The sequence below is a fragment of the Agelaius tricolor genome, unplaced genomic scaffold (assembly GCF_023055355.1).
Source record: "Agelaius tricolor isolate 1412-34295 unplaced genomic scaffold, bAgeTri1.0.p SCAF_54, whole genome shotgun sequence".
In the NCBI taxonomy this organism is placed as follows: Eukaryota; Metazoa; Chordata; class Aves; order Passeriformes; family Icteridae; genus Agelaius; species Agelaius tricolor.
Genome location: NW_027269314.1, coordinates 1,428,823 through 1,449,564, shown reverse-complemented (window position 1 = coordinate 1,449,564; position 20,742 = coordinate 1,428,823). Strand labels below are relative to the sequence as shown.

The 20,742-nt window shown below is 49.0% G+C and overlaps 1 protein-coding gene across 3 annotated transcripts in view; it reads left to right on the top strand.

Annotated features, from left to right (window-relative positions):
- EXOC6B (exocyst complex component 6B) overlaps window positions 1-20,742 on the top strand; it is a 312,471-nt gene that overhangs the window by 268,931 nt on the left and 22,798 nt on the right. The gene's annotated exons all lie outside the window — the stretch shown is intronic.

Below are 20,742 nucleotides of genomic sequence, written 5' to 3'. Positions count from 1 at the left end.
TGGCTTCCCACAGGAGAGAGAAAATTTCAGACCTTTCCCTGCAGGATCTGCTCTCCGTTTGGATGTTGGCAAAGAATGGATGGCTGGGAGCCTTCCTAATAAATTCTGTTTTTCCAAAGCAATGAGGCTTTGCTGCAGAGCGAGCTGCTGAATTACAGCCTGGAGGAATCGCCGGTGTCAGCTTGGAGTAGCTCTGGATCATCGTGAAGGACGAGAGACAGGAGGAATTTTAGGTTTCTCAGTGTTTTGACTGGCAGGTTTTGCTTCATTTTGATCCTGACCATTGCAACCCCAGTAATTGATGCTGCAGGAATCCGTGATTAATATCCCAGTGTCCCTTTCTCGCACGAGAAGGGAAATGTTTCTACCATACGTTAAAAGCTTTTAGGGATCTTTCGGCTGGATTCCCTCAGAGCTTCTCTTCCAGAGGCATCCCAAATCTCCTACCAGCCCCAAAGGTGGTAAAAGCTTCAAAAGGAATAAACCCACTCTTTGCCCTACAATTCAAGGGAGAATATCCAGGAGAGTCTATGGAGTGGTGCATGGGGTGGATCCCTTTGGATCATCCACTGTGTGTGGAATTTGTTTATCAGATCCCGGAATTCATCACTCAGATCTTTGGTTTCTGGGGCTTTTGGTCCTCCATTTCCTTACAAACACACAAAACCACGGCTCTTCCCCTGGCTTTGGGTTTGCTCTGCTGCCGTTGCCTTGGGAATGTCATCTCACCCTCCTGTAACCTCAGCTCACCTCAAGGGATGGTGAGAAACCTCAGTGAACTGTGACAAACTCCTCCTGAGACCTCCAGCAGACCAACCAAATGAGTTTTATCCCCATCCTTTATACCTTTATGGGATAAATCCATAACTGTTTCCCAGGGATGATTTCCTAATTGTATTTTGGGAAGGAATTCCTGGCTGTGACGGTGGGGAGGGACTGGGATGAAATTCCCAGAGCAGCTGTGGCTGCCCCTGCATCCCTGGCAGTGTCCAGGGCCAGGTTGGAGCACCCTGGGACAGTGGGAGGTGTCCCTGCCCACAACACGGGTGAGACTGGATGGGATTTAAAGTCCTTTCCATCCCAAACCATTCCATGATCCTAAATGTCCCTTCCAGCCTCTATCCAGATCCACACGTGGATTTGGGGTCACAGGTGGCTCCACCAGCTCGTCTTTGGTGCTGACCTTGTGGGGCAGGAGCGTGACGGGATCAGCAAAGCCACGGACGTGCTGGGGCAGAGGGAAGGAGGAAGCCAGAGATCCCTTATCAGACAAATCCTGCCTCGGAGGTGCTTCCAACTGTTTGGAGCGGAGCCAAGCTCATCTTCGGAGCTCCGCTGCCAAAATTCCCACAAGGACTTTATCTGATCCGCGGGGAAAGGGAGCAGCCTGCAGTGCTTCCCGCACGGTGGGGTGTCTCCCAGGGGAGCCTGGGCTGGGCTCACACCTGCCCGCGGGAGAGGGGAAGCCAAAAACAGGAGCCAACGTTTTTTTTTTTTTTTGGAGCGCGGATCCTCCGCGGAACGGCTGCAGCTCGGGCTGTGCCGAGGTGTTCTCAGGTGCTCTCAGCTTGGATCAGGGGTTTGTGGTTGGGAATATCAAACATCAGGGCAGGGACGTCTTGGAGGTGGCAGTTCCTGGAGCGTCCAAGGGTTTTCCTTGGGTTTGTGGCAGTGCTGTTGTTTCCTTGGTTTGCTGCTGGTGGGGATGAGAACAAGGATGGTTGTGGAATCATGGAATGGTTGGGGTTGGAAAGGGGTTAGAGGCCATCTGTGCCTGCAGCGAGCCAGGACAGCATCAGTGTGCTCAAAGCCTTGTACAACCTGATGCTGGAAGTTTCCAGGGATGGAGAATGGAAAGGAATTCTGTAAAATAACTCTCCAAGTTGGGAGAGACCCCCAAAAATCCTCCCACCTGCTCCAAAACCCTGCAGGCAGCTGCCCACCAACCAAACCAAAGCTTGGGTGATTTCTTGTATTTGATTTTATCCCCTGAGATGACCCAAATCAGCCTGACTTTGGGCTGCAGCTCAGTGAGCGTGGCAGGGGATGGGCACGGCGGGCTGGGAGCGATGGTGAGCCCTGGGAGACAGGAATTCCTGACCTCACCAAAGGGGCACATCCATGCCCAGGTGATGAGAGCCAGGGTGCTGAGCCAGGAGAGAAAACAGCGTTTTATGAGTCAAACATGGTGTTTTGGAGGAGCAAACCTCAACCTCACATCTCCCCTCGTGCTCAGATGGCAGCTGATGAAAAATCCAGGTATTACTCACCAGATTTTATCAACTTTCCACCCCCGAAGGGCCCCCAGATACCATCACCACCTTCAGTGTTCGCACGTTTTAATTTTGGGGCAGCCCATGGTCTTGTTGGGAGATGTCAGCGCTCTGCCTTTTGGAGTCTGCCCACAAAAAAAAACCCCAATAAATGAAAAAAATGTAAAAAAATCATAAATTCTGGAGAGAAAGATGTGGCAGGAGGTGCCTAACAAGGGTTTTGCTTGCCCCTGTAACCTCTGAGCTCTTCAGGGTCTGATCAGATCAGGTTCCTTCCTATCTCAAGATTCCTCCCTATCTCAAAACCCTCTCTGGAGGGTTTTGATAGCTTCAAAACACTCAGTGAACTTTATCAGGCAGAGGTTTTCAGATGGAACCTGGGCTCCACCATGGTCTGGTGCCAGGAACCAGCACAATTCCCATTTCCTCTGCTGCCAGCTCCTGATTTAATATGGGAAACGGTGACAGGACCCCTCTGTCCTGGCCATAATGAGATGGGAAAACAATCCTGGCTGTAAAACTGGAATAACTGGTGAGCTTCACCCTCCAAGAGCTCAGGAGGGCCTGCCAGGTGCTCTCCAGCTCTTGCTGGGGAGAAGGAGACTGGAGCTGGCTCTCCTGGTTGAGTTCTTCCATCTCCTGGAGGAGCAGAGTGGGAAGATGGGTCTGATGTGGACCCCTGTGCTCAATCCATGTGTAATTCCTGGTTCAATGGTTGGACTTGGTGACCCATCCTGAATAATGGTTTTCCATCCTGAATCATTCAGGTTTTCCATCCTGAATGATTCTGTGGAGCCATGGTTGGCCAGAGCTCAGATTAATTAATTTAAAGGATTAAAGGATTACCTGGTTAGGGCTTCCTTGCATCCAAGGAGGGACATGTGAGCCCTGTGCTGCAGGAAAAACTGTAGCTGCTCTCTAGGAAATGGGGAAAACATGAGGAATGCTCTCCTGGGAATGCTGGACATGGATTATTGCCCACCAAGAGAGGGGCAATGCTTTGGGATGGCCAGGACCAGGACCAGAGCTGGCCATTGACCCTCAAATTAGAGAATATCAGCTAATAATGAAGAAAAATATCCAATTTGTCAGCAATTCAGTAATTTTTACTTTATATTCCACCATTTTGAGGCACTTCCAGGGAAGAGACCGTAAGGCCAGAGGACACAAAGTGCTCCAGGGATTTAGGTTGAGCCAGAAACTTGGCTTTTCCTCGCTGCTCCGTCGGCAAGCAAAGAGCAGGATCAGCCGAACGTGTTCCCTGTGTTTTCTTTCCCAAAGCTCCAAACCCATCCAAATCCCCCCTTCAGCAGCTCAGGGTATTTTTTTTCCTAGGACTGTCATTCCGGACTGAACGAATTTTTTATTTTTTTTTTTAAATTTCATTTTTCCCCCCCCCCCCCCACCTTGAAAATCCAAATCAATTCCGCCCGGAGCCTCCTCATGCCGGGAGCTCTTCCATTAATATCAGATGGGGAAGGCGGGCCAGGCCCTGAAAGTGGATATAGTTTGCATTTGAAGGAAGGTTTTGTGTATGAAACTGAGAAATGCGTCCCAGCCTGACACCGGTGATTGATTGCAGCTCTGCTAAAGATTAGCCAGACGTTTTAAGCACCGCAATTATTCATCTCTTCAGAGCTGGAACTATATTTAAACTGGGCCTAACAACGGGCGGACGCCGGGTTCTGCTCCCGCACAGGCCCCGCGCCGGAGCGGGGAGGGAAAAGGCGAATTTTGGGGTCGATTACTGGATTTTTCCACCTCTTTTTGGTGCCGTGGGAGTCTCCAGCACAGCCAGCCCACAGTGCACACATGATGTCAATTAGGGTTGAGCCAGCCTTGGCACCACAAGGACGGGGTGGGACATGGCCAGGGAGGACAGGGGGGACCAGGAGGGGTCGTAGGGAGCAGTTTGTGGCCGGGGTCTTCATCAGGGAGCTCCCAGTAACACCAGCAACCCCCAGGGCCTTGTGAGGAGCCGGGGCTCAGCAGTGTTTGCAAAGTGTTTTGGGATCAATGGGTTGAGGCTGAAGGATAAAAATATTTGGGTTTTTGCTATCCCTGCTGGTGGTGGAGTCGGAAACCCAAGCCAGGAGTTTGCTGAAGGATTTCTGGTGATGTCTGTGGATGGGCAAAGGGACAATGGTGCAAAGTTCAGAAACCAACCTAAGGTGACGTCATCTCAGTGCTGTTGTGCCTTTCAGTGATACATCTCGAGCCAGAGAGCCTCAGTTTCCACCTGGAAACACTCAAGGACACCTTGCAAATCCCAAAATTGCCCCTCCTTGCCAGCTTTTTCATGGAGTCATGGAATGGGTTGTGTGGGAGGGAACTTAAATCCCATCCCATTCCCACCCCATCAGGTGTCTCAGGGACAGCTCCCACTGTCCCAGGTGGATCCAAGCCCCAATGTCCATCCTGGCCTTGGGCACTGCCAGGGATCCAGGGGCAGCCCCAGCAAATCTGGGAATTCCAGCCCAGGCAGGACTTCCTTGCCAAGATCCCAGCCCAATCTCCCCTTTCCCAGTGGGAGCCATTGCCTGGCTCCTGTCCCTGCAGGCCTTGTCCCCAGCCCCTCTCCAGCTCTCCTGGAGCCCCTGCAGGCACTCTGAGGATTCCCTGGATTTTCCCTTCTCCAGGGGAACATTCCCAGCTCTGCCAGCCTGGCTCCATGGGAATTTTCCATTCCTTGAGTGTTTTTGGTTGATCAGCTCTGCCTCAGGACCCAGCAGTGCTCCCTGAAGTCCTCTCCTTGCTCTGATTTCCCATCAGTGGGAGCAAGCAAACCCTGGCTCATGGATTCGGTTCACTTGAAGCCTTATCCCAGAGATTTTTTAGGCAAAAACAATGGATTTGAGTCTCTGGATGACTTCTGAGGGGTCTGGGAAAGGTAACTCAGACAGCCAAGCCTCTTGCCAGCAAACCTCCATCAATTATTGACTCCGCTTCTCTCGCTGCCGGGTTTGGAGAGCTCAGCAGATCAAAGGGAGCCTGGGACCCCTTGGCTTGGGAAGAGGGGCTGGGAATGCTGCTGGAAAACCCAGCCTTGCGATCCGTTTCCTTTTGGGAAGGTCAGGGGACAGCGCGGTCACGGATGCGGGGTGGCAGCGTGGAGATTCCTTGGAGCCCCCGTCACCCGCGGAGACCCGCAGGCCAACGTGGAAACTCGTAGTGTTCCCTAAAAAGCCCAGCTTTTAGCACTTTCCCAGGGTTTTCTGGTGCCTTGGGAATTCCCAAATCCAGTGAAACCTCTCAGGTAGACAAGGATGAGGATGATGAGGGTGAGGATGGATGTGGCAAACTCAAGGCGCGACGTGGCCCCGAAAGGGTTCCTTGGTTCCCTGCCCCGTTCCCACTCTTCCAGTGGAATTCCTTGATGGAATTGATGGCACAGCTGAGTACAGGTGATTTTTTTTTTGATTCAGAAATATGGAGATGTGTTGTTTTGATCCCGTTTTGGGATGATTTATCCCTCTGGAGCGCTGCAGCTGTGGGGGCTCTGGAGGAGTTTGGCTTCACGTGCTCTCACCTCTCGTACTTTGCAATATTAATAACCCTCCCTGCTCCTGAGTGGAATTCTGTATTTTTTTCCCAAATAACCAATTTTTTTGGGAATGAGAAACCCTGCAAAATTATTGATGGGTGTCCCAGAACCTTGTGCTCCCACCACGGGTTTGGAAAGGGGGGAATGAAGCCAAAAATGGATGGAAAAGGGGAATGTGAGGCAGGACAGCAACTGCAGTGTTAGTAAGTATTAATGAGCTGCAAAGGTCATTAAGCTACAGGGAGGGGTTGGGAGCACCCAGGAATCTTTTTTTGGGAATTATTCCTGTTCCATGATAATGCCCTCGGCTATAGGGATTGACTGTACTGTCTCTGGGGAACAAAAAGGGAGGAAAAAGAAGAAAAATGGGGGAAAAAAACAGGAAAAGGGGGAGAGAAATGAGAAAATGGGGGAGGGGAAGAAAAGAAAAAGAAGGGGGGAAATGAAAAAATGGTAGAATGAAAAGGGAAGAAAAGGGGGAAAAAGGATAAAAATGGGGGAAATGAAAAAGGGAAGGGAAAAGGAAAAGGGGGGAAATGAGAAAGGGGGAATGGAAAAAGGGAAAAGAAAGGAAGGGAAAAAGGGAGATAAAATGTGGGAAAGAAGAAAAAGAGAGGGGAAGGGAAAAAAGAAAAAAGGGGAAAGAAAAAATGGAGAAAAACAAGACAAAAGGAGGGGGGGAATAGAAAAAAGGGAAAGAGGAGAAAAATTAATGAAAGAAAAAAGGAACAGAAAAAGCAAGGGGGGGGGGGGGGGGAAGGAAAATCAAGATATAAAGGAAAGAAGAAAATAGAATGCAGGTGATGAAAAAGACCCCCCAAAGAAGGGGGGGAAAAAACCAAAAACAAAGCAGGGAGGAAAAAAGAAGGGGAGAAAAGGGGGAAATTCAATGATCTTTAAGTTCCCTGCCATCCCAAATCATTCCATGATCCTCTGAACCAGGCAGGAGTTGTGTGGCACCCAGGGTACCCGAGGCAGTGCACAAACCCCACCCCTGTGTTTTTCTCTACAAATCCTCGTATTTGTCCCTATAAATCCCTGTATTTTTCCCTACAAATCCCTATATTTTTCCCTCTAAACCCCTGTGTTTTTCCCTCTAAACAAACCCCTGCCTCTTTCCCAATCCTCGTCACCCCTGGGAGGGAGCTGCCAGCAGGAGCTTCACTCCACGTGTTCCTTTGGCTCCGGGATGGGGACAAGTGGAATTTATGATTCTGAGAGCCCCCATTGTCAGGATTTCCAAATCCCACATGTGCTGGACTTGGAAAAAGTTGGGTTTGTTCCTGCAATTAAAGCACCACAGAAATATCCAACGGATGAGGTGCTCCAGGCTCCATGGATCACGGAACTCGGCCCTGCAGGCGTTGATAAACTGGGTTTTGCTAGGCTGGGGTTTGGGTTTTCGGGGTTTTAGAGCTGCTGTGGGTTTGGGGTTGGGGTTGGGATCTGGTTCTGGGCACCCTGCTATTGAGGGGCAGTGGTGGCCCTGAACTCTGCCTGGCCCCGAAGCTTTGCTGACAGAAATTTTGGCCTCCCAGACAAAAGGGAGAGGGAAAAAATTCTAAAAAGTGAAGGAGGTGAGGTCAGGTGGAGGTGAAAAGAGGCTGAAAAGTGGGAATGGGGCTGGGATAAACCCGGTGAGGGCTCAGGAACAGCAGAGCAGCACGGCCCAGACGTTCTTAGCCAAAAACAAATGGAAAAGGGATATTTAGGGAAGTGAGGATGAGAATAAAATTAGGAATGCAGAGGTGAGACCCTCCAAGGGAAGGGTTTCATGTTTGCCGTGGAGCCAAGTTGAAATTCCCATTCTAGGATTGCATGAATCAAAGGGAAACATCAACCACCAATGATTTGTATCCATGAGGGGAAAGGAGCTGGAAAACTGAGCTGGAATTTGCTCCATGGACATTTTGATGTGTCCCAACATTGGGTGTCTCGGGGCAGGCCTGGCATCCTGATACTGCTCTGAGGTGCCAGAAAATTTCCAGGGATAAACCAAGAAAATTTCCAGGGGAAAAAACATCTCTGGAAGGGTGATTTGGGCCCTAAAGCAGTGTTTGATAATCCTTTAAAAAATCCATTTACAGAACTGAGGAGAAGGAATAGATTTATTTATGTAAAGTTATTCAAGTTTTCTGCTGCAGAATTCCCAGTTTTCATATATTCCTAAATATTCCAGAAAACTAAAGCGAGGTTGATTTGCTCCAAGTCCCATCAACTCCAGTTGAGGGCTCTGACAATAAACTGTTGAGAAATCCAGGGTTTTGTGGTTTATCCTTGAAAATCCATAGAAAACACGTATTTCCAATCCTTACCCGTGCATTGGAGGTGTTTAGGGTGAAGTTTTCCTGGAAGCTGATTTTTAAATATGGATTTTCTCTGTTATTTTGGGAGCTGTGGGTGGGATTGTTGGTGGAGCAGGTGAGTGGTGAGATCCCGGTGATCCCATGGGATGCTCCATGGGGGTTCCCTGAGGCCACCTTGCCACAAAAACTCCTGGATTGAGACTCAGGCCCACCTGGTGGGGCTTCCTCATCAGGAGGTGGGACCCAAAGTCTCCACATCTTTGTGCAAGGATGCAAATGTATTGATTCTGTGCCAGGTTTTGATTTTGGGGGAAATTTCTCCGTGGAAAAGGTTCTCCAGCCCAGGGCAGTGGTGGATTCAAACTCCCTGTGGATGTGGCACTTGGGAATGTGGTTTAATGTTGGGATTGGCAGTTCTGTGGAACTCAATGGCCTTAAAATCTTTTCCAACCTCAATGATTCCATAATTCTCTGATTCTGTCTCTGTTAGGGCCAAATCCTTGGGATTTCCTCCAGCAATCCCATTTTTACCCTGCATCAAAGGAGGATGTTTTGTATGGAGAGAGGATTTTTCAGTTGATTTAGCAAGATTTCTTTTAAAGAGTCAAAAAGAGAGCCTGGTATCTTTTGGCAGTCCCTTGGAAGGTTTTGTGGATCCGGTGCCTTGAGCTTGGTTTGTGCTGGATGAGCTCCTCTTCCAAGTGCTGGGAAAGAGGCACCTTTTGGTTTTCTCCTGGAATTCAAAGCCCTGGGAGTGTCTGAGCAACCAACCCAACCAGAACAGGGATAGGAGGGGTCCAGGGCGGTCCCTCTGTTGGAAGATGCTCCTCACCGTGCCACTCGTGCCATCACAAGGTGACAATCCTTGGCCACCCTGGTCTTCAAAAATGCCTGGAGTGGTGGCATCGTCTGTCCCAGCTGCCACCAGAGCTGTCTCAGCATTAATTGGTTTTGATTCCAGCAGGAATTCCCTGCTCCTCCCTGGAGTGGGGGTGAGGGTGGTGAGACACTGGGCTGGAATTCCCAGATTTGCTGTGGCTGCCCCTGGATCCCTGGCAGTGCCCAAGGCCAGGTTGGACACTGGGGCTTGGATCCACCTGGGACAGTGGGAGGTGTCCCTGCCATGGATGGGGTGGAACTGGATCATTTTTAAGGTTCCCTTCCAACCCAAACTTTCCATGACTCTGTTATTCCCTTTTTCCTTTACTTCTACCCTTTCTCAGCAGACTCTCCTAATTTTTCCCTCTAAGTCCATTTTTTTTTTCATTTGAATGTCAGATCTAATATGCTGAGCTCAGACTTTTAGGTTTTTCAAATCCTTTTAGGTTCCCCAAATCCTTCGTTCCCACATAAGCATTCCCATGTTTTTTGACCTACCAGAACGTGTTTCCTGGGGAGATAATCCCAGAATCCTTAAGGTTGGAAAACACACAAGGAACACCACTGGTTATCCAGATTTGCTGTGGCTGCCCCTGGATCCCTGGCAGTGTCCAAGGCCAGGTTGGACACTGGGGATTGGATCCACCTGGGACAGTGGGAGGTGTCCCTGCCCATGGATGGGGTGGAATTGGATGGGCTTTAAGGTCTCTTGCTACCCAAACCATTCCATGATTCCATATTATCCCCCGCAGGGAGGACTTTAAGGTCTTCTGGAAGTTCTAAACCCCTTTTCTCTGGAGCTGTGGGACACATCCCAGCCTTTCCTGTTGATTCCTTGCCCCATCCAAGCCAGACCCATCTCCAGATCCTCTTTTGCAACTTCCAAACCCCATGGCTTCTCTTCTCCTGCTGTTTTTGTCCTGTCTGGGTCCCAGTTTGCTGGACACTTCCCCATCCCTCCATCCTCACATTCCCTCTCCATCCCCGGCCACGGCTCCGCTCTCCGAGCGCCCGGAGAGGGAAATAAATCGTGCAGAAAGAACTTCCCTGCCCCTGAATTCCCCCTGGATCCCCTCCTGCCTGGGATATAATTAATGCTGCCATTGTTCTCCTCGGTTTGTATATTTAGATGGCCTTTTTGTTTAAAGTTGATTCCTCGCTGCTCCTTGGAATATCTCCCCGGGGAGGGAAATGGATGATATTCCAACGGCGGCTCGGCCACAATATGCACTAAATAAACACACTGGCTAAAAAACGCCATAAAGGCCCCTTTGTCCTGGTGGACGGCAAAAAAGGCGGGGGGGGGAAAGAACTCTCCCAGAAGGATGGTGGGGAGTGAAACTTATCTGGGAGATCTCCCATGGCTGCGATTGTCCCGGGAAGTGCCCTAAATTAAACACTTCCACCCTTCAGCGCTCACCTCGAGCGTCACCCGGCTGGAGGATTCCCAGGAGCAGCCGGGAGCGTGGGGATGACGGGCTGCGCACGGCTATCGATTAAATGACAGCTCTGCCTCCTCACAGCGTTGATCTTGGCTTGGGGCTGGGCCCCGGCGGGGGCTCGGCTCAGTTATCTCAGCTCAACGATCGGGTTTCCATCTCTGCTGCGAAAGTCATTTGTATTCCAGAGGCTGCGGAGCGGGGAGGGCGAGGGGGCTGCGGGAGCGCCCAGCGACGCGCGGGCAAGGCTGAGCGTCCTCCCAATGGCTCTCTGACCCGTGATGGGCAGGAAAGTCACTCAAACCCTGAGTTTTGGAGGGGACCCCCAGTGTTTAACCCCCAGGTGATCTGGTGTTCACCTCCACACTGAGCTGAATCCCAAGGTTTGCAGCTCCCTGGTCTGCGTGGAAGCTCCACCAGCATGGACCTGGTTATGTTTATTTAATTTCTCCTTGACCTTGTTCTGTTTTAATTTTTTAATTTATCTTGGCCTGATTTCGTTTTAATTTTTTAATTTCTCCTTGATCTGGTTCTACTTTAATGTTTTTTAATTTCTCCTTGACCTTGTTCTGTTTTAACTTTTTAATTTCTCCTTGTCCTGGTTCTACTTTAATTTTTTTTAGTTTCTCCTTGACCTTGTTCTCTTTTAATTTTTAAATTTCTCCTTGATCTGGTTCTACTTTAATTTTTTAATTTCTCCTTGACCTGGTTCTACTTTAATGTTTTTTAGTTTCTCCTTGACCTTGTTCTGTTTTAATTTTTAAATTTCTCCTTGCTCTGATTTTATTTTAATTTTTTAATTTCTCCTTGACCTGGTTCTATTTTATTTTTTTTTTTTTAGTTTCTTCTTGATCTTGTTTTGTTTTAATTTTTTAATTTCTCCTTGGCCTCCTGGTTGGAGTGGAACCATTTCATGGAGCTGTTGCGTGGTGACATCAAGCTGGGCTCAGCCCATTGGTTGAGCTGGTGTCAGGTGGTGACACTTCCATCAGGGAAGCTCTTGGAACCTTATCAGCCTCGGGGACTCATCCTGAGGAGGAGAAATCTCCATTAATTATTAGTAATTAATTATTAATGTGTAAAACAACACCATGAATGAGTGCAGAAATCCTGCATCCCGTCAGGCGCGAGATAATGCAGATTTTGGGACGCAGGTTCAGAGCTGGGTTAATGGATCCGGGTCTGGAGTTATCTCAGGAACGTCCCTTTGGTGTTGGGGGATTGGGAAATGAACTCGGAGGAAAATCTGAGACAGGGATAAAAATATTGGGTTTGATAAAAATATGGGGCTTGATAAAAATATTAGGGTTGATAAAAATATTGGGTTTGAATCACAGCAAAATCTGCTGGGCCAAAGGGGTCATTAAATCAAGATGGGTTTTCAGGAATGGTGAATTTGGGAATGGCTGGGAAGGGTGAGGAATGGGGAGTTTGGGAATGGCTGGGAAGGGTGAGGGATGGGGAGTTTGGGAATGGTTGGGAAGGCTTTGGAATAATGAGTTGGGAATGGTTGGGAAGGCTTTGGAATAACGAGTTGGGAATGGTTGGGAAGGGTGAGGAATGGGGAGTTGGGACTGGCTGGGAAGGGTGAGGAATGGGGAGTTGGGACTGGCTGGGAAGGCTTTGGAATAATGACTTGGAATGGTTGGGAAGGGTGAAGAATGGAGTCTGGAATGGCTGGAAAGGGTGAGAAATGGTGAGTCTGGAATGGCTGGGAAGGCTTTGGAATGGTGACTTGGGAATGGCTGGGAAGGCTGCAGAGGAGGAAAGTGTCTGAGGCAGGAGGTGAGGAGGGAATTGTTGAATGGAGCTGCAGGGAAGCACCCCTGGGATGGGGTTTGTTGTTGCCGTCCTTGTAAAGAACCCAAATTTTGCAAGGTTTGGATCCAAACTTTGAAAAATCGTGATTGTCTCTCGGCATTCCATGGGGAAAGCAGCTTTAATTTTTGGGGTGTCTCTGCAGGCCACAGGAATGGTGCTCCCAAGGAGTTAATAAGGTTAAACAAGATTTTTAAAAAATATTTTAGGAAGATTCTGGAAGATTTCAGGCCCCAAGCCTTGGGAATGGGTGGAACTGATAGCCAGGAACATCTTTGTGCCTCAGAGTTCCATGTGGATGCTGATTCTCTGTCTTTCCTCCTTTTTTAAGGGCCTAAATTTTGGAGGGGTTTGGGATGGATGCAGGGACAGATAAGGGGATTTATGGATATTTAGATAAAAATAGATATAAATAGATACAGGTAAATATAAAGCTCTATTTTGGCTGTTTACAGGCTGTGGTGTCTCAATCTCAGTGCAGGGCTGGTAGGGAAATATTTCTCTTCTTCCCTTCTCCTTCTCCATCTCCATCATCTCCATCTCCATCCCTTGTTTCTCTCCTCTTCCTTCAGAAATTCCAGAATTTTCCTTTTTTTTTCATTTTTTCATTTTTTTTTCATTATATATAATGAATTTTCCATTTTTTTCCCCATTATTTCATTCTTTAACAATGGAGAGCCCAGTTACAAGTTTGCTCTTCTCCAGTGTGGGGAAGGTACTGAATTAACTGGGGAAAAAAAAAGGATGGAATGTAATTGTGGTCCTGGAAGAAGGGGTGGATGATGATGGTTGAACCTGGGGGGGCTTAGGATGGGAAAACCTCTTTCCTTAGGGAATGTGAAAGCCTCGTAATTAACACCTCCCATTATCCCAAGTGGATCCAACCCGGCCTTGGGCACTGCCAGGGATCCAGGGGCAGCCCCAGCTGCTCTGGGAATTCCAGCCCAGCCAGGAATTCCTTGCCAAGATCCCAGCCCAATCTCCCCTTTCCCAGTGGGAGCCATTCCCTGGCTCCTGTCCCTGCAGGCCTTGTCCCCAGCCCCTCTGCAGCTCTCCTGGAGCCCCTGCAGGCACTCTGAGCATTCCCTGGATTTTTCCCTTCTCCAGGGGAACATTCCCAGCTCTCCCAGCCTGGCTCCACTCTTCCTGACCCTTCTCTGGGCTCTCTTTCTAGCAGTTCCATGTCCTTCCTGTGTTGGGGACACCAGACCTGGACACAGAATTCCCGGTGGGATCTCAGGAGAGCAGGACAATCCCATCCTGGCAGTTTCCCAGCAGACACAGTGGGCCGGTGCCACTGCTCATGGACTTCCTCCCCAACCCCATTCCAATGGATATCCAAAATCCAGCTGGGAACACCATAACACTTTCCCTCCCCCACCCCACCAGCTTCCAAACTTCAGTCTCATCCCCACATCCAACCTGGCACTTTCGAGGAATTTTGGTTTCTCCTAAAAACCCAACCCCCTTTTTTGGCAGGGGCGAGGGTTTGCAAACCTTTTTTTGGGCTGTGGTTTTGGAAGGTAATTGCAGGGAAAAGGGCTGGGCTCCGTGGGGTCTGCGTGCTGGTAGCTCCAGTGAGGTGGAACGCTCTGAACCGGAACGTTCCGCGCTCCCGGAGCCAGAGATTCCTGATTAATAAGGAAAACAGGACGGCTTCCTCCCTCTGAGGGGCAGGGATTAGAAAAATTAAGCAACAGGGCTGAGGAAAAGCCTGGAGGGAGAGAGCAGAGTGATAACAAAGGAGAGGAGAGGAAGAATAATAAGTGTGAATCCCAAAAAACAGTAGGGAGGGAAGTGGTTTCCAAGAGGCAGAGGGAGCTGGGTTGGAGAAGGGTTGGATTGCTGAAGATGCACAGTGGATTTGCTGGGCGTCTTTTTCAATCTGTTTTCCAAATTCTTTCCTGTATTTTTCAGTGTTTTTTCAATGCTTTCCAATATTTTATAATATTTTTACTTTTTTCTAATACTGTTTCAATACTTTCCAATATTTTTCAGCATTATTTCAATGGTCCTCAATGTCTTTTAATTTTTTCTGATACTACTTCTTTTTTTTGTTTTCCAATATTTTCCTATTTTTTTCAGTATTTTTCAATATTTTTTCAATATTTTTCCCAATATTTTATAATATCTGAGGTGAGAAATGCCGCTGTCATGGGAATGACATCTGTAGGGAGTCTGGTCTTATTCCTTCCCCTTTTCCCTTTTCCCTTTTTTTCCTTTTTCCTTTTTCCCTTTTCCCTTCCCTTCCCTTCCCTTCCCTTCCCTTCCCTTCCCTTCCCTTCCCTTCCCTTCCCTTCCCATTTGGATTTTAGGGAAAGAATTTACCCTTTTAGGTATTAAACCAAATCAAAAATATTCAGGAAAGCCTCCTTTTCCTGAGGAATTAATCCGTAAATGAAGGAGCTGGGAAGGCTGGAGAGTGACTTATCCACCAGATCCACCTTTCACCTCAAAATCACGGAATCCTTAAATTGGGAAAGCCCTCCAAGGTCACCAAATCCAACTTTGGGACCACGAGGGCTCGGGATGGGCAGCTGGGAGAGAGGGGGACGAGGGAGGGATGGATGCATGGAAGGAGTTTATGAATTCCATGAAGACCAAAGCCATTCCCAGAGGAATTCCGATGCTGTTTGTGGCAGGAGATCCCGGTTTCCCGCCGGCTCGGCCCCGTCGCCCTCCCCGAGCGTTCCTCCCTTTCCAAATGTCCTCCCCTAATGAAACAGAAACACATGGAGGCTTTTTTTGCCCGAATTCCAGGTTAATTTGAAAAAGGCCGTTTCCATCAGACGTTCTGTACACAAAGGGCTCCGCGTTGCGACTGCAGAAAATTCAATTGTAAACTCCCAGCCGGGGCCTTGGGGGGCAGAGGAACGGGAGACGGGAGCCAGGCCCTCTTCCCAGCTCCACCGGGAGCCTGGCAGGGAGCAGGGAAGATTCCTTCCCTTCAGCTCCCATAAACCTCAAAGCATGGCTCACATCCTCGTCCTTACCCCTGACTCCAGCCTTGCTCACATTCCCAGGGGCTTCTTTCAGATGAATTAGGGATTTTGCCTTTTTTTTCCAGCTTATTTCAAGGGAGTTGTTCATTAAAAAAAAAAAAGTATTAAAAATGGGATTCATCCAGTTTCTGATCCTAAATCTTAATTGCTGATAATTGTTGCAATAAATCTGTCTCAGTGGCTGAGGCTGCAGCTGTGGCAACAGGTCCAGGTAGAGCAGCCCCTTCTAAGTTCTCTGCTTGCGCTGGATTCTGATTCCTTAAACCTGCAGGAATCTGGGTGGGAAGGGGCTGGGAGCAGCCCCAGGAGAGGGGTTTGGGATGTTGTGGATGAGGCTGGAACAGCCCAGACCCCCCTGCTCAGGCCTGGCTGCTGCCCAAGGCAAGGTGGGAATTGTGTCCCTGTGCCCCTCCCTGAGGTGAGAGCCCACCTGCAGAGCTGCCCCAGCCCTGGGGCCAACAGCAGGAGGACGTGGAGCTGCTGGAGAGAGCCCAGAGGAGGCCCCGGAGCTGCTGCAGGGCTGGAGCCCCTCTGCTCTGGAGCCAGGCTGGCAGAGCTGGGAATGTTGCCCTGGAGAAGGGAAGGCTCCAGGCAGAGCTCAGAGCCCCTGGCAGGGCCTGCAGGGGCTCCAGGAGAGCTGCAGAGGGGCTGGGGACAAGGCCTGCAGGGACAGGAGCCAGGGAATGGCTCCCACTGGGAAAGGGGAGATTGGCCTGGGATCTTGGCAAGGAATTCCCGGCTGGGCTGGAATTCCCAGATTTGCTAGGGCTGCCCCTGGATCCCTGGCAGTGCCCAAGGCCGGGTTGGACACTGGGACTTGGATCCACCTGGGATAGTGGGAGGTGTCCCTGCCCATGGAATGGGGTGGGATGGGATGGGATTTAAGCTCCCTTCCCACCCAACCCATTCCACGATTCCAGGATTCCATGATTCCATGATTCCATGTAATAAAATACATAATGTCTAATAAGTTTATAAGATAATAAACCCCATAAACAACATTATCTAATATTGTGTGTAACCATGTAAAGTTCCATATAATTGTTACATATAACACAGTGCACCCAATCCAATTTAATCCTATATCCAAAGGAAATGGACACCCAGGCTCATATGGCCTGGGAGCTTTGCCCCTGCTTTTCCCTCTCAGCTCCTCCCAGCACTTCTGGAGTTCACTGCAATCCCACCAAGGGTGGAGGGTTCTTAAATTACTCCCAGTTCCAGGGAAATTGGAGAGGAGGGGAAGTCCAGCCTTGCCCCTGGAGAGGGGCTCATGCCTCGTTACTCCCTGGGAATCCAGCAGGGAGTTCCCAGATGGGACCAGGTTCAGATGGGATAAGATTGGCCCATCCCTGGGTCAGGGATCGATCACGAGATACAAATTTGGATAAAACCACAATTTGGTGTTCACTGAGAATTCTTTATCTCAGCACTTGGTGGCTTTTAGGAGCCCGAGGATGACTCTGGAAATCACTTAACCCTTAATTCCCACAGGCTCCAATTAATTTATTTCTTAATGAAGCTGCTGATTTTCAGCATCTCTGAGATCAGATCAGGGCTTCATTTGCTCATTTTTATTTCTCAGGTTTCATTTCCTCTTCTGTTGTATTTCCTGGGCTGGTTTTGCTCCTCTTTATTTCCTGGAGCATTTCAGGGCTTGGTTTGCCAAGGCCAGCTCCATCCCTGGGTCTGAGAGGTTCTCTGGGAAGCCAGGGAGGTGAATCCAGGTGGGAATCAGGCTCTGCTCTGGGGAATAAGGGACACAACGAGGACAAACAGCCTCAAGTTGTACTGGGGAGGTTTAGGCTGGAATCAGGGAAATTTCTTCATGGAAAGGGTGGCCAGGTACTGGAACTTCCCATGGAAGTGATGGGATGTCCATTCCTGGGGGAATCTAAATCCCTGGGGATGTGGCACTGGGGACATGGAGCAGTGGTGGCCTTGGCAGTGCAGGGAATGGTTGGACTCCTCGCTCTGAAGGATCTTTTCCAACCCTTTTCCATGATTTTAAAGCAGCTTTGCTTTTCCCTCCTGCCCATCTCATCTTTTCCCTGCTGCTTCCAGCATCAGACAAGCAGAGGATTAAAAACCCTCTGCATTCCCACTTCCACTGACACATCTTCTCCATCCACAAGGATTTTCCCTTTTCCTTTGCATTTTTCCCAAACTCAGCATTCCCGTTGATCAGTCGTACAATCAATTTTTAAAATATTCTTTATCTCCTGCCTTTCCTGGAGGCTTTTTTTGCCCAAACAAGGGCTGGGCTGAGATTTAGGTGGGCAGAGGAGCTGCTGATGCCTGGTTGGAATGCAGGGAAATGCAGGAGGTCACGGAGCCACAGCCTAAATAAGTGATGGGATGTCATGAAAAATTCCTCTTGGAGCACAAGGAGAGTTCAGCACCTGCCAGGAGATTGCTTGGCTTTTATTTATTTTTAATTTTCCCTCTCTTTTTGAATTCCTTCTGTATTTTATTCATGTTTCTGTCTGGGCAGGCTCAGGGGGTTTTGGGGCCATGCAGAAAGCAGGGATTTATTTTTTTTTAAGGAGAAAAGAGGATCAGACACAGAGAGGGGAGGCACAAAGCAGGAAGAAAAGCAGGAATGAGAAATGAGGCTGGGACAGAGCCTTGTTAGCAGCAAGGAGGGATGAGCAGCAGGATAAAACAGGAATTTCTCCACTCCATGGAGTTTTCAGGGATGCAGGAAGCTCTGTGCATCCAGCTTATCCTGGGATTGGGTATTTGGGATGTCCCAGCCGGATCTGCTGGAGGTGGGAAGTGGATCCCAGCAGAGCTCCAGGATCTCCAAACCCCCCAGGCTCACCCAGGGGTGGGAGCAACCCTTCCCAGTGGGAATCATGGTATCCCTGGTACTGGAAACGGAACCAGTGGAGCCTCTGGGGTGGATGGAATTCCATCCCACATGGATCAGGAGATGGGGTAGAGGCAGCCAGGCAGACTCTTCCTTGGGACTGGGAATTTGTGGGATAAGAGGCCTCTCTCCTTCACTTTTCCGATGTGCTCCGATCCCACCCCTTCCCTGTGCTTGAATTTATGGATATCCAGGTGTTCTATCCATGTATCCTTCGATAGGGTCGCCCCTGCATCCAATGGCTTTGATGGATCCTTCCCTTCCCTTCCCTTCCCTTCCCTTCCCTTCCCTTCCCTTCCCTTCCCTTCCCTTTTCCCTTTTCCCTTTTTTCCCCCGATTTCCTTTTTTTCCCTTTTCCTGCCATTCCATTCCATTCCATTCCATTCCATTCCATTCCATTCCATTCCATCCCATTCCATTCCCTTTAACTCTGGAATTGCTCCTGTCCTCTGGTATCCCACCCAGAGGTTGAAAAGCCACCAGAATCACCCCCAAAAGTTCCTCTTGCTCGGAGAGTGACCCTTGAACTTGGGGTTGGGATCTCTTAGTCCAAGGAGAAGGATTTTTAGAGGATTTGACATCTAAAAAACACAGAGAGGGTGGCTTGGAATGGCAGCTGGAAAACCAGTGGAAAGCCAGTGCCAGGCTCGTGATTCCTTGGTGGTTTTACTGCGGATTTTGCCATCCCCCATCCCAGCTCCTTTCTCTGGGAGCAGCTTCTGGCTGTAACTTTAATCCTGCTTTTTTTTATTTCCTGAAATAATTCCTTCTTTTTTTTTTTCTTTTTTTTTCTTTTTTTTTTTTTTTTTTGTCTTTTTGTGACTAACAATGACCTCAGCTGTTTGTTTAAGGAGTTCATAACCCCTCAGAAATGTTCCGACAACCCCAAGGAAGTTTCCAAGGAACCCTCGGGTTGGGAGCCTCTGGCATCGATCGGGGCTTCTGCTTTATGTTCCTATCAAACAATAACGAAATTAAAAGGGAAGGAGAAAATAAACACGTTTTGGGGTAAATAAAGACAAATTTATTTGTCTCCAACACCGCTGTTGGAGCTCAGGGAAGGGCCAGCAGACGGCTTGGCCCAGCCGCTGCTCCTTCCTGCCAGGAAAACACGCTGGGAAGAGGGAACGAGGCAACGGGACCATGGTGGAAACACACAGGACTCAGTTTGGGTGGAAAATGCCCTGAAAAGGGGGTTTGGCTTAGCCAGGCTGCTTAGGCTGGGCTTAAAGTTGAGCTGGGCTTGGCTTAGGCTGAATTCACTGAGGTTATGTGAGTTGGATAAATCATGGAGGGGCTTTGGTGGGTTTGGGTGTTTTGTCCATCGTGGGTGAAAGAGGCGGGAGTTGGGGGCTCTGTCAGACCCAGAACCAGGAGTTTGGTGCCCAAATCCCAGTGGCAGATCCCTGACTTGGTGCCCAAATCCCAGAGGCAGATCCCTGATTCCAGTGCCCAAATCCCAGAGGCAGATCCCTGATTCCAGTGCCCAAATCCTGGTGGCAGATCCCTGATTTGGTGCCCAAATCCCAGTGGCAGATCCCTGATTCCAGTGCCCAAATCCCGGTGGCAGATCCCTGATTCCAGTGCCCAAATCCCAGTGGCAGATCCCAGACTCCAGTACCCAAATCCAGGTGTCAGATGAGGGTTCCATGGATGTGTTTGGATCTGCTTTGGCAAATCCTCCTCCTCTGAAATTCTGTCTACATTAAATTTCCTTGGATTTTTTCATTACTATTATTTTTATTTCCTGTCTTTTTTTTCCTTTTCCTCTCTTAATTTTTTTATTTATTCTCCCTTTTTCCCCCCTTCCTTTCCTCTCTTTTCTTCTTTTCCCCCTTTCATTTCTCTGTCTTTCATTTTCTTGTCACTTTCTTCTTTTGTTTTCCCTTCTTTTTTTCCTTCTTCCTTTCCCTTCTTGCTTTTCTTCTACCTTTTACCTTCCTTTTCTCTTTTTTCTTTTTCTCTTTCTTTCTTTTCTCTTCTTTCTCTTTACTTTCTTTTTTCTTTCTTTCTTTTCCCTTCTTTCTCTTTACTTTCTTTTTTCTTTCTTTCTTTTCCCTTCTTGCTTTTTACTTTCTTTTTTCCTTTCTTTCCCCCCTTTTCCTTTACTTTCATTTTTCTCCCTTTTCCCCCATTCCACATTTACTCCAACCTGACCAGAGCAGTTTTCTCCTGTTTCAAATTCCCCAAAATTCTGGAAAACACCTTCCTTGGAGATGCTGCTGATCTTTGGGGCAGGAGGAGCTTCAGATTTAGGGAACACCTGTGCAACCTTTCCATGACCACAACAGCAACATTGGGATCCAATCCCATTTTTTGGCAACCGCTCCCACCCCAAACCCTCCATTTCCAGCCCTTTTAAAATCCTCTAAGCACATTTTTAACCCCAAAAGGGACTTTTTATTCTTCCCCCATCACTGCCCTGGTGTCGAATCCCCCAGTCCCAGGACTCCACTCTTCTTTTCCCCCTGGAAATCGCTTTGGGGTGGGGTGACAGCTCCTGGTGCACATCCTAAACCCTCTCATCCCGGGATTTCTGCCCTGGCTGTGGCCGCACAGGGAATTCTGCGGAGCCGCTCCTCTCCCTGCTGCTCCAGCTCTTGGCACCC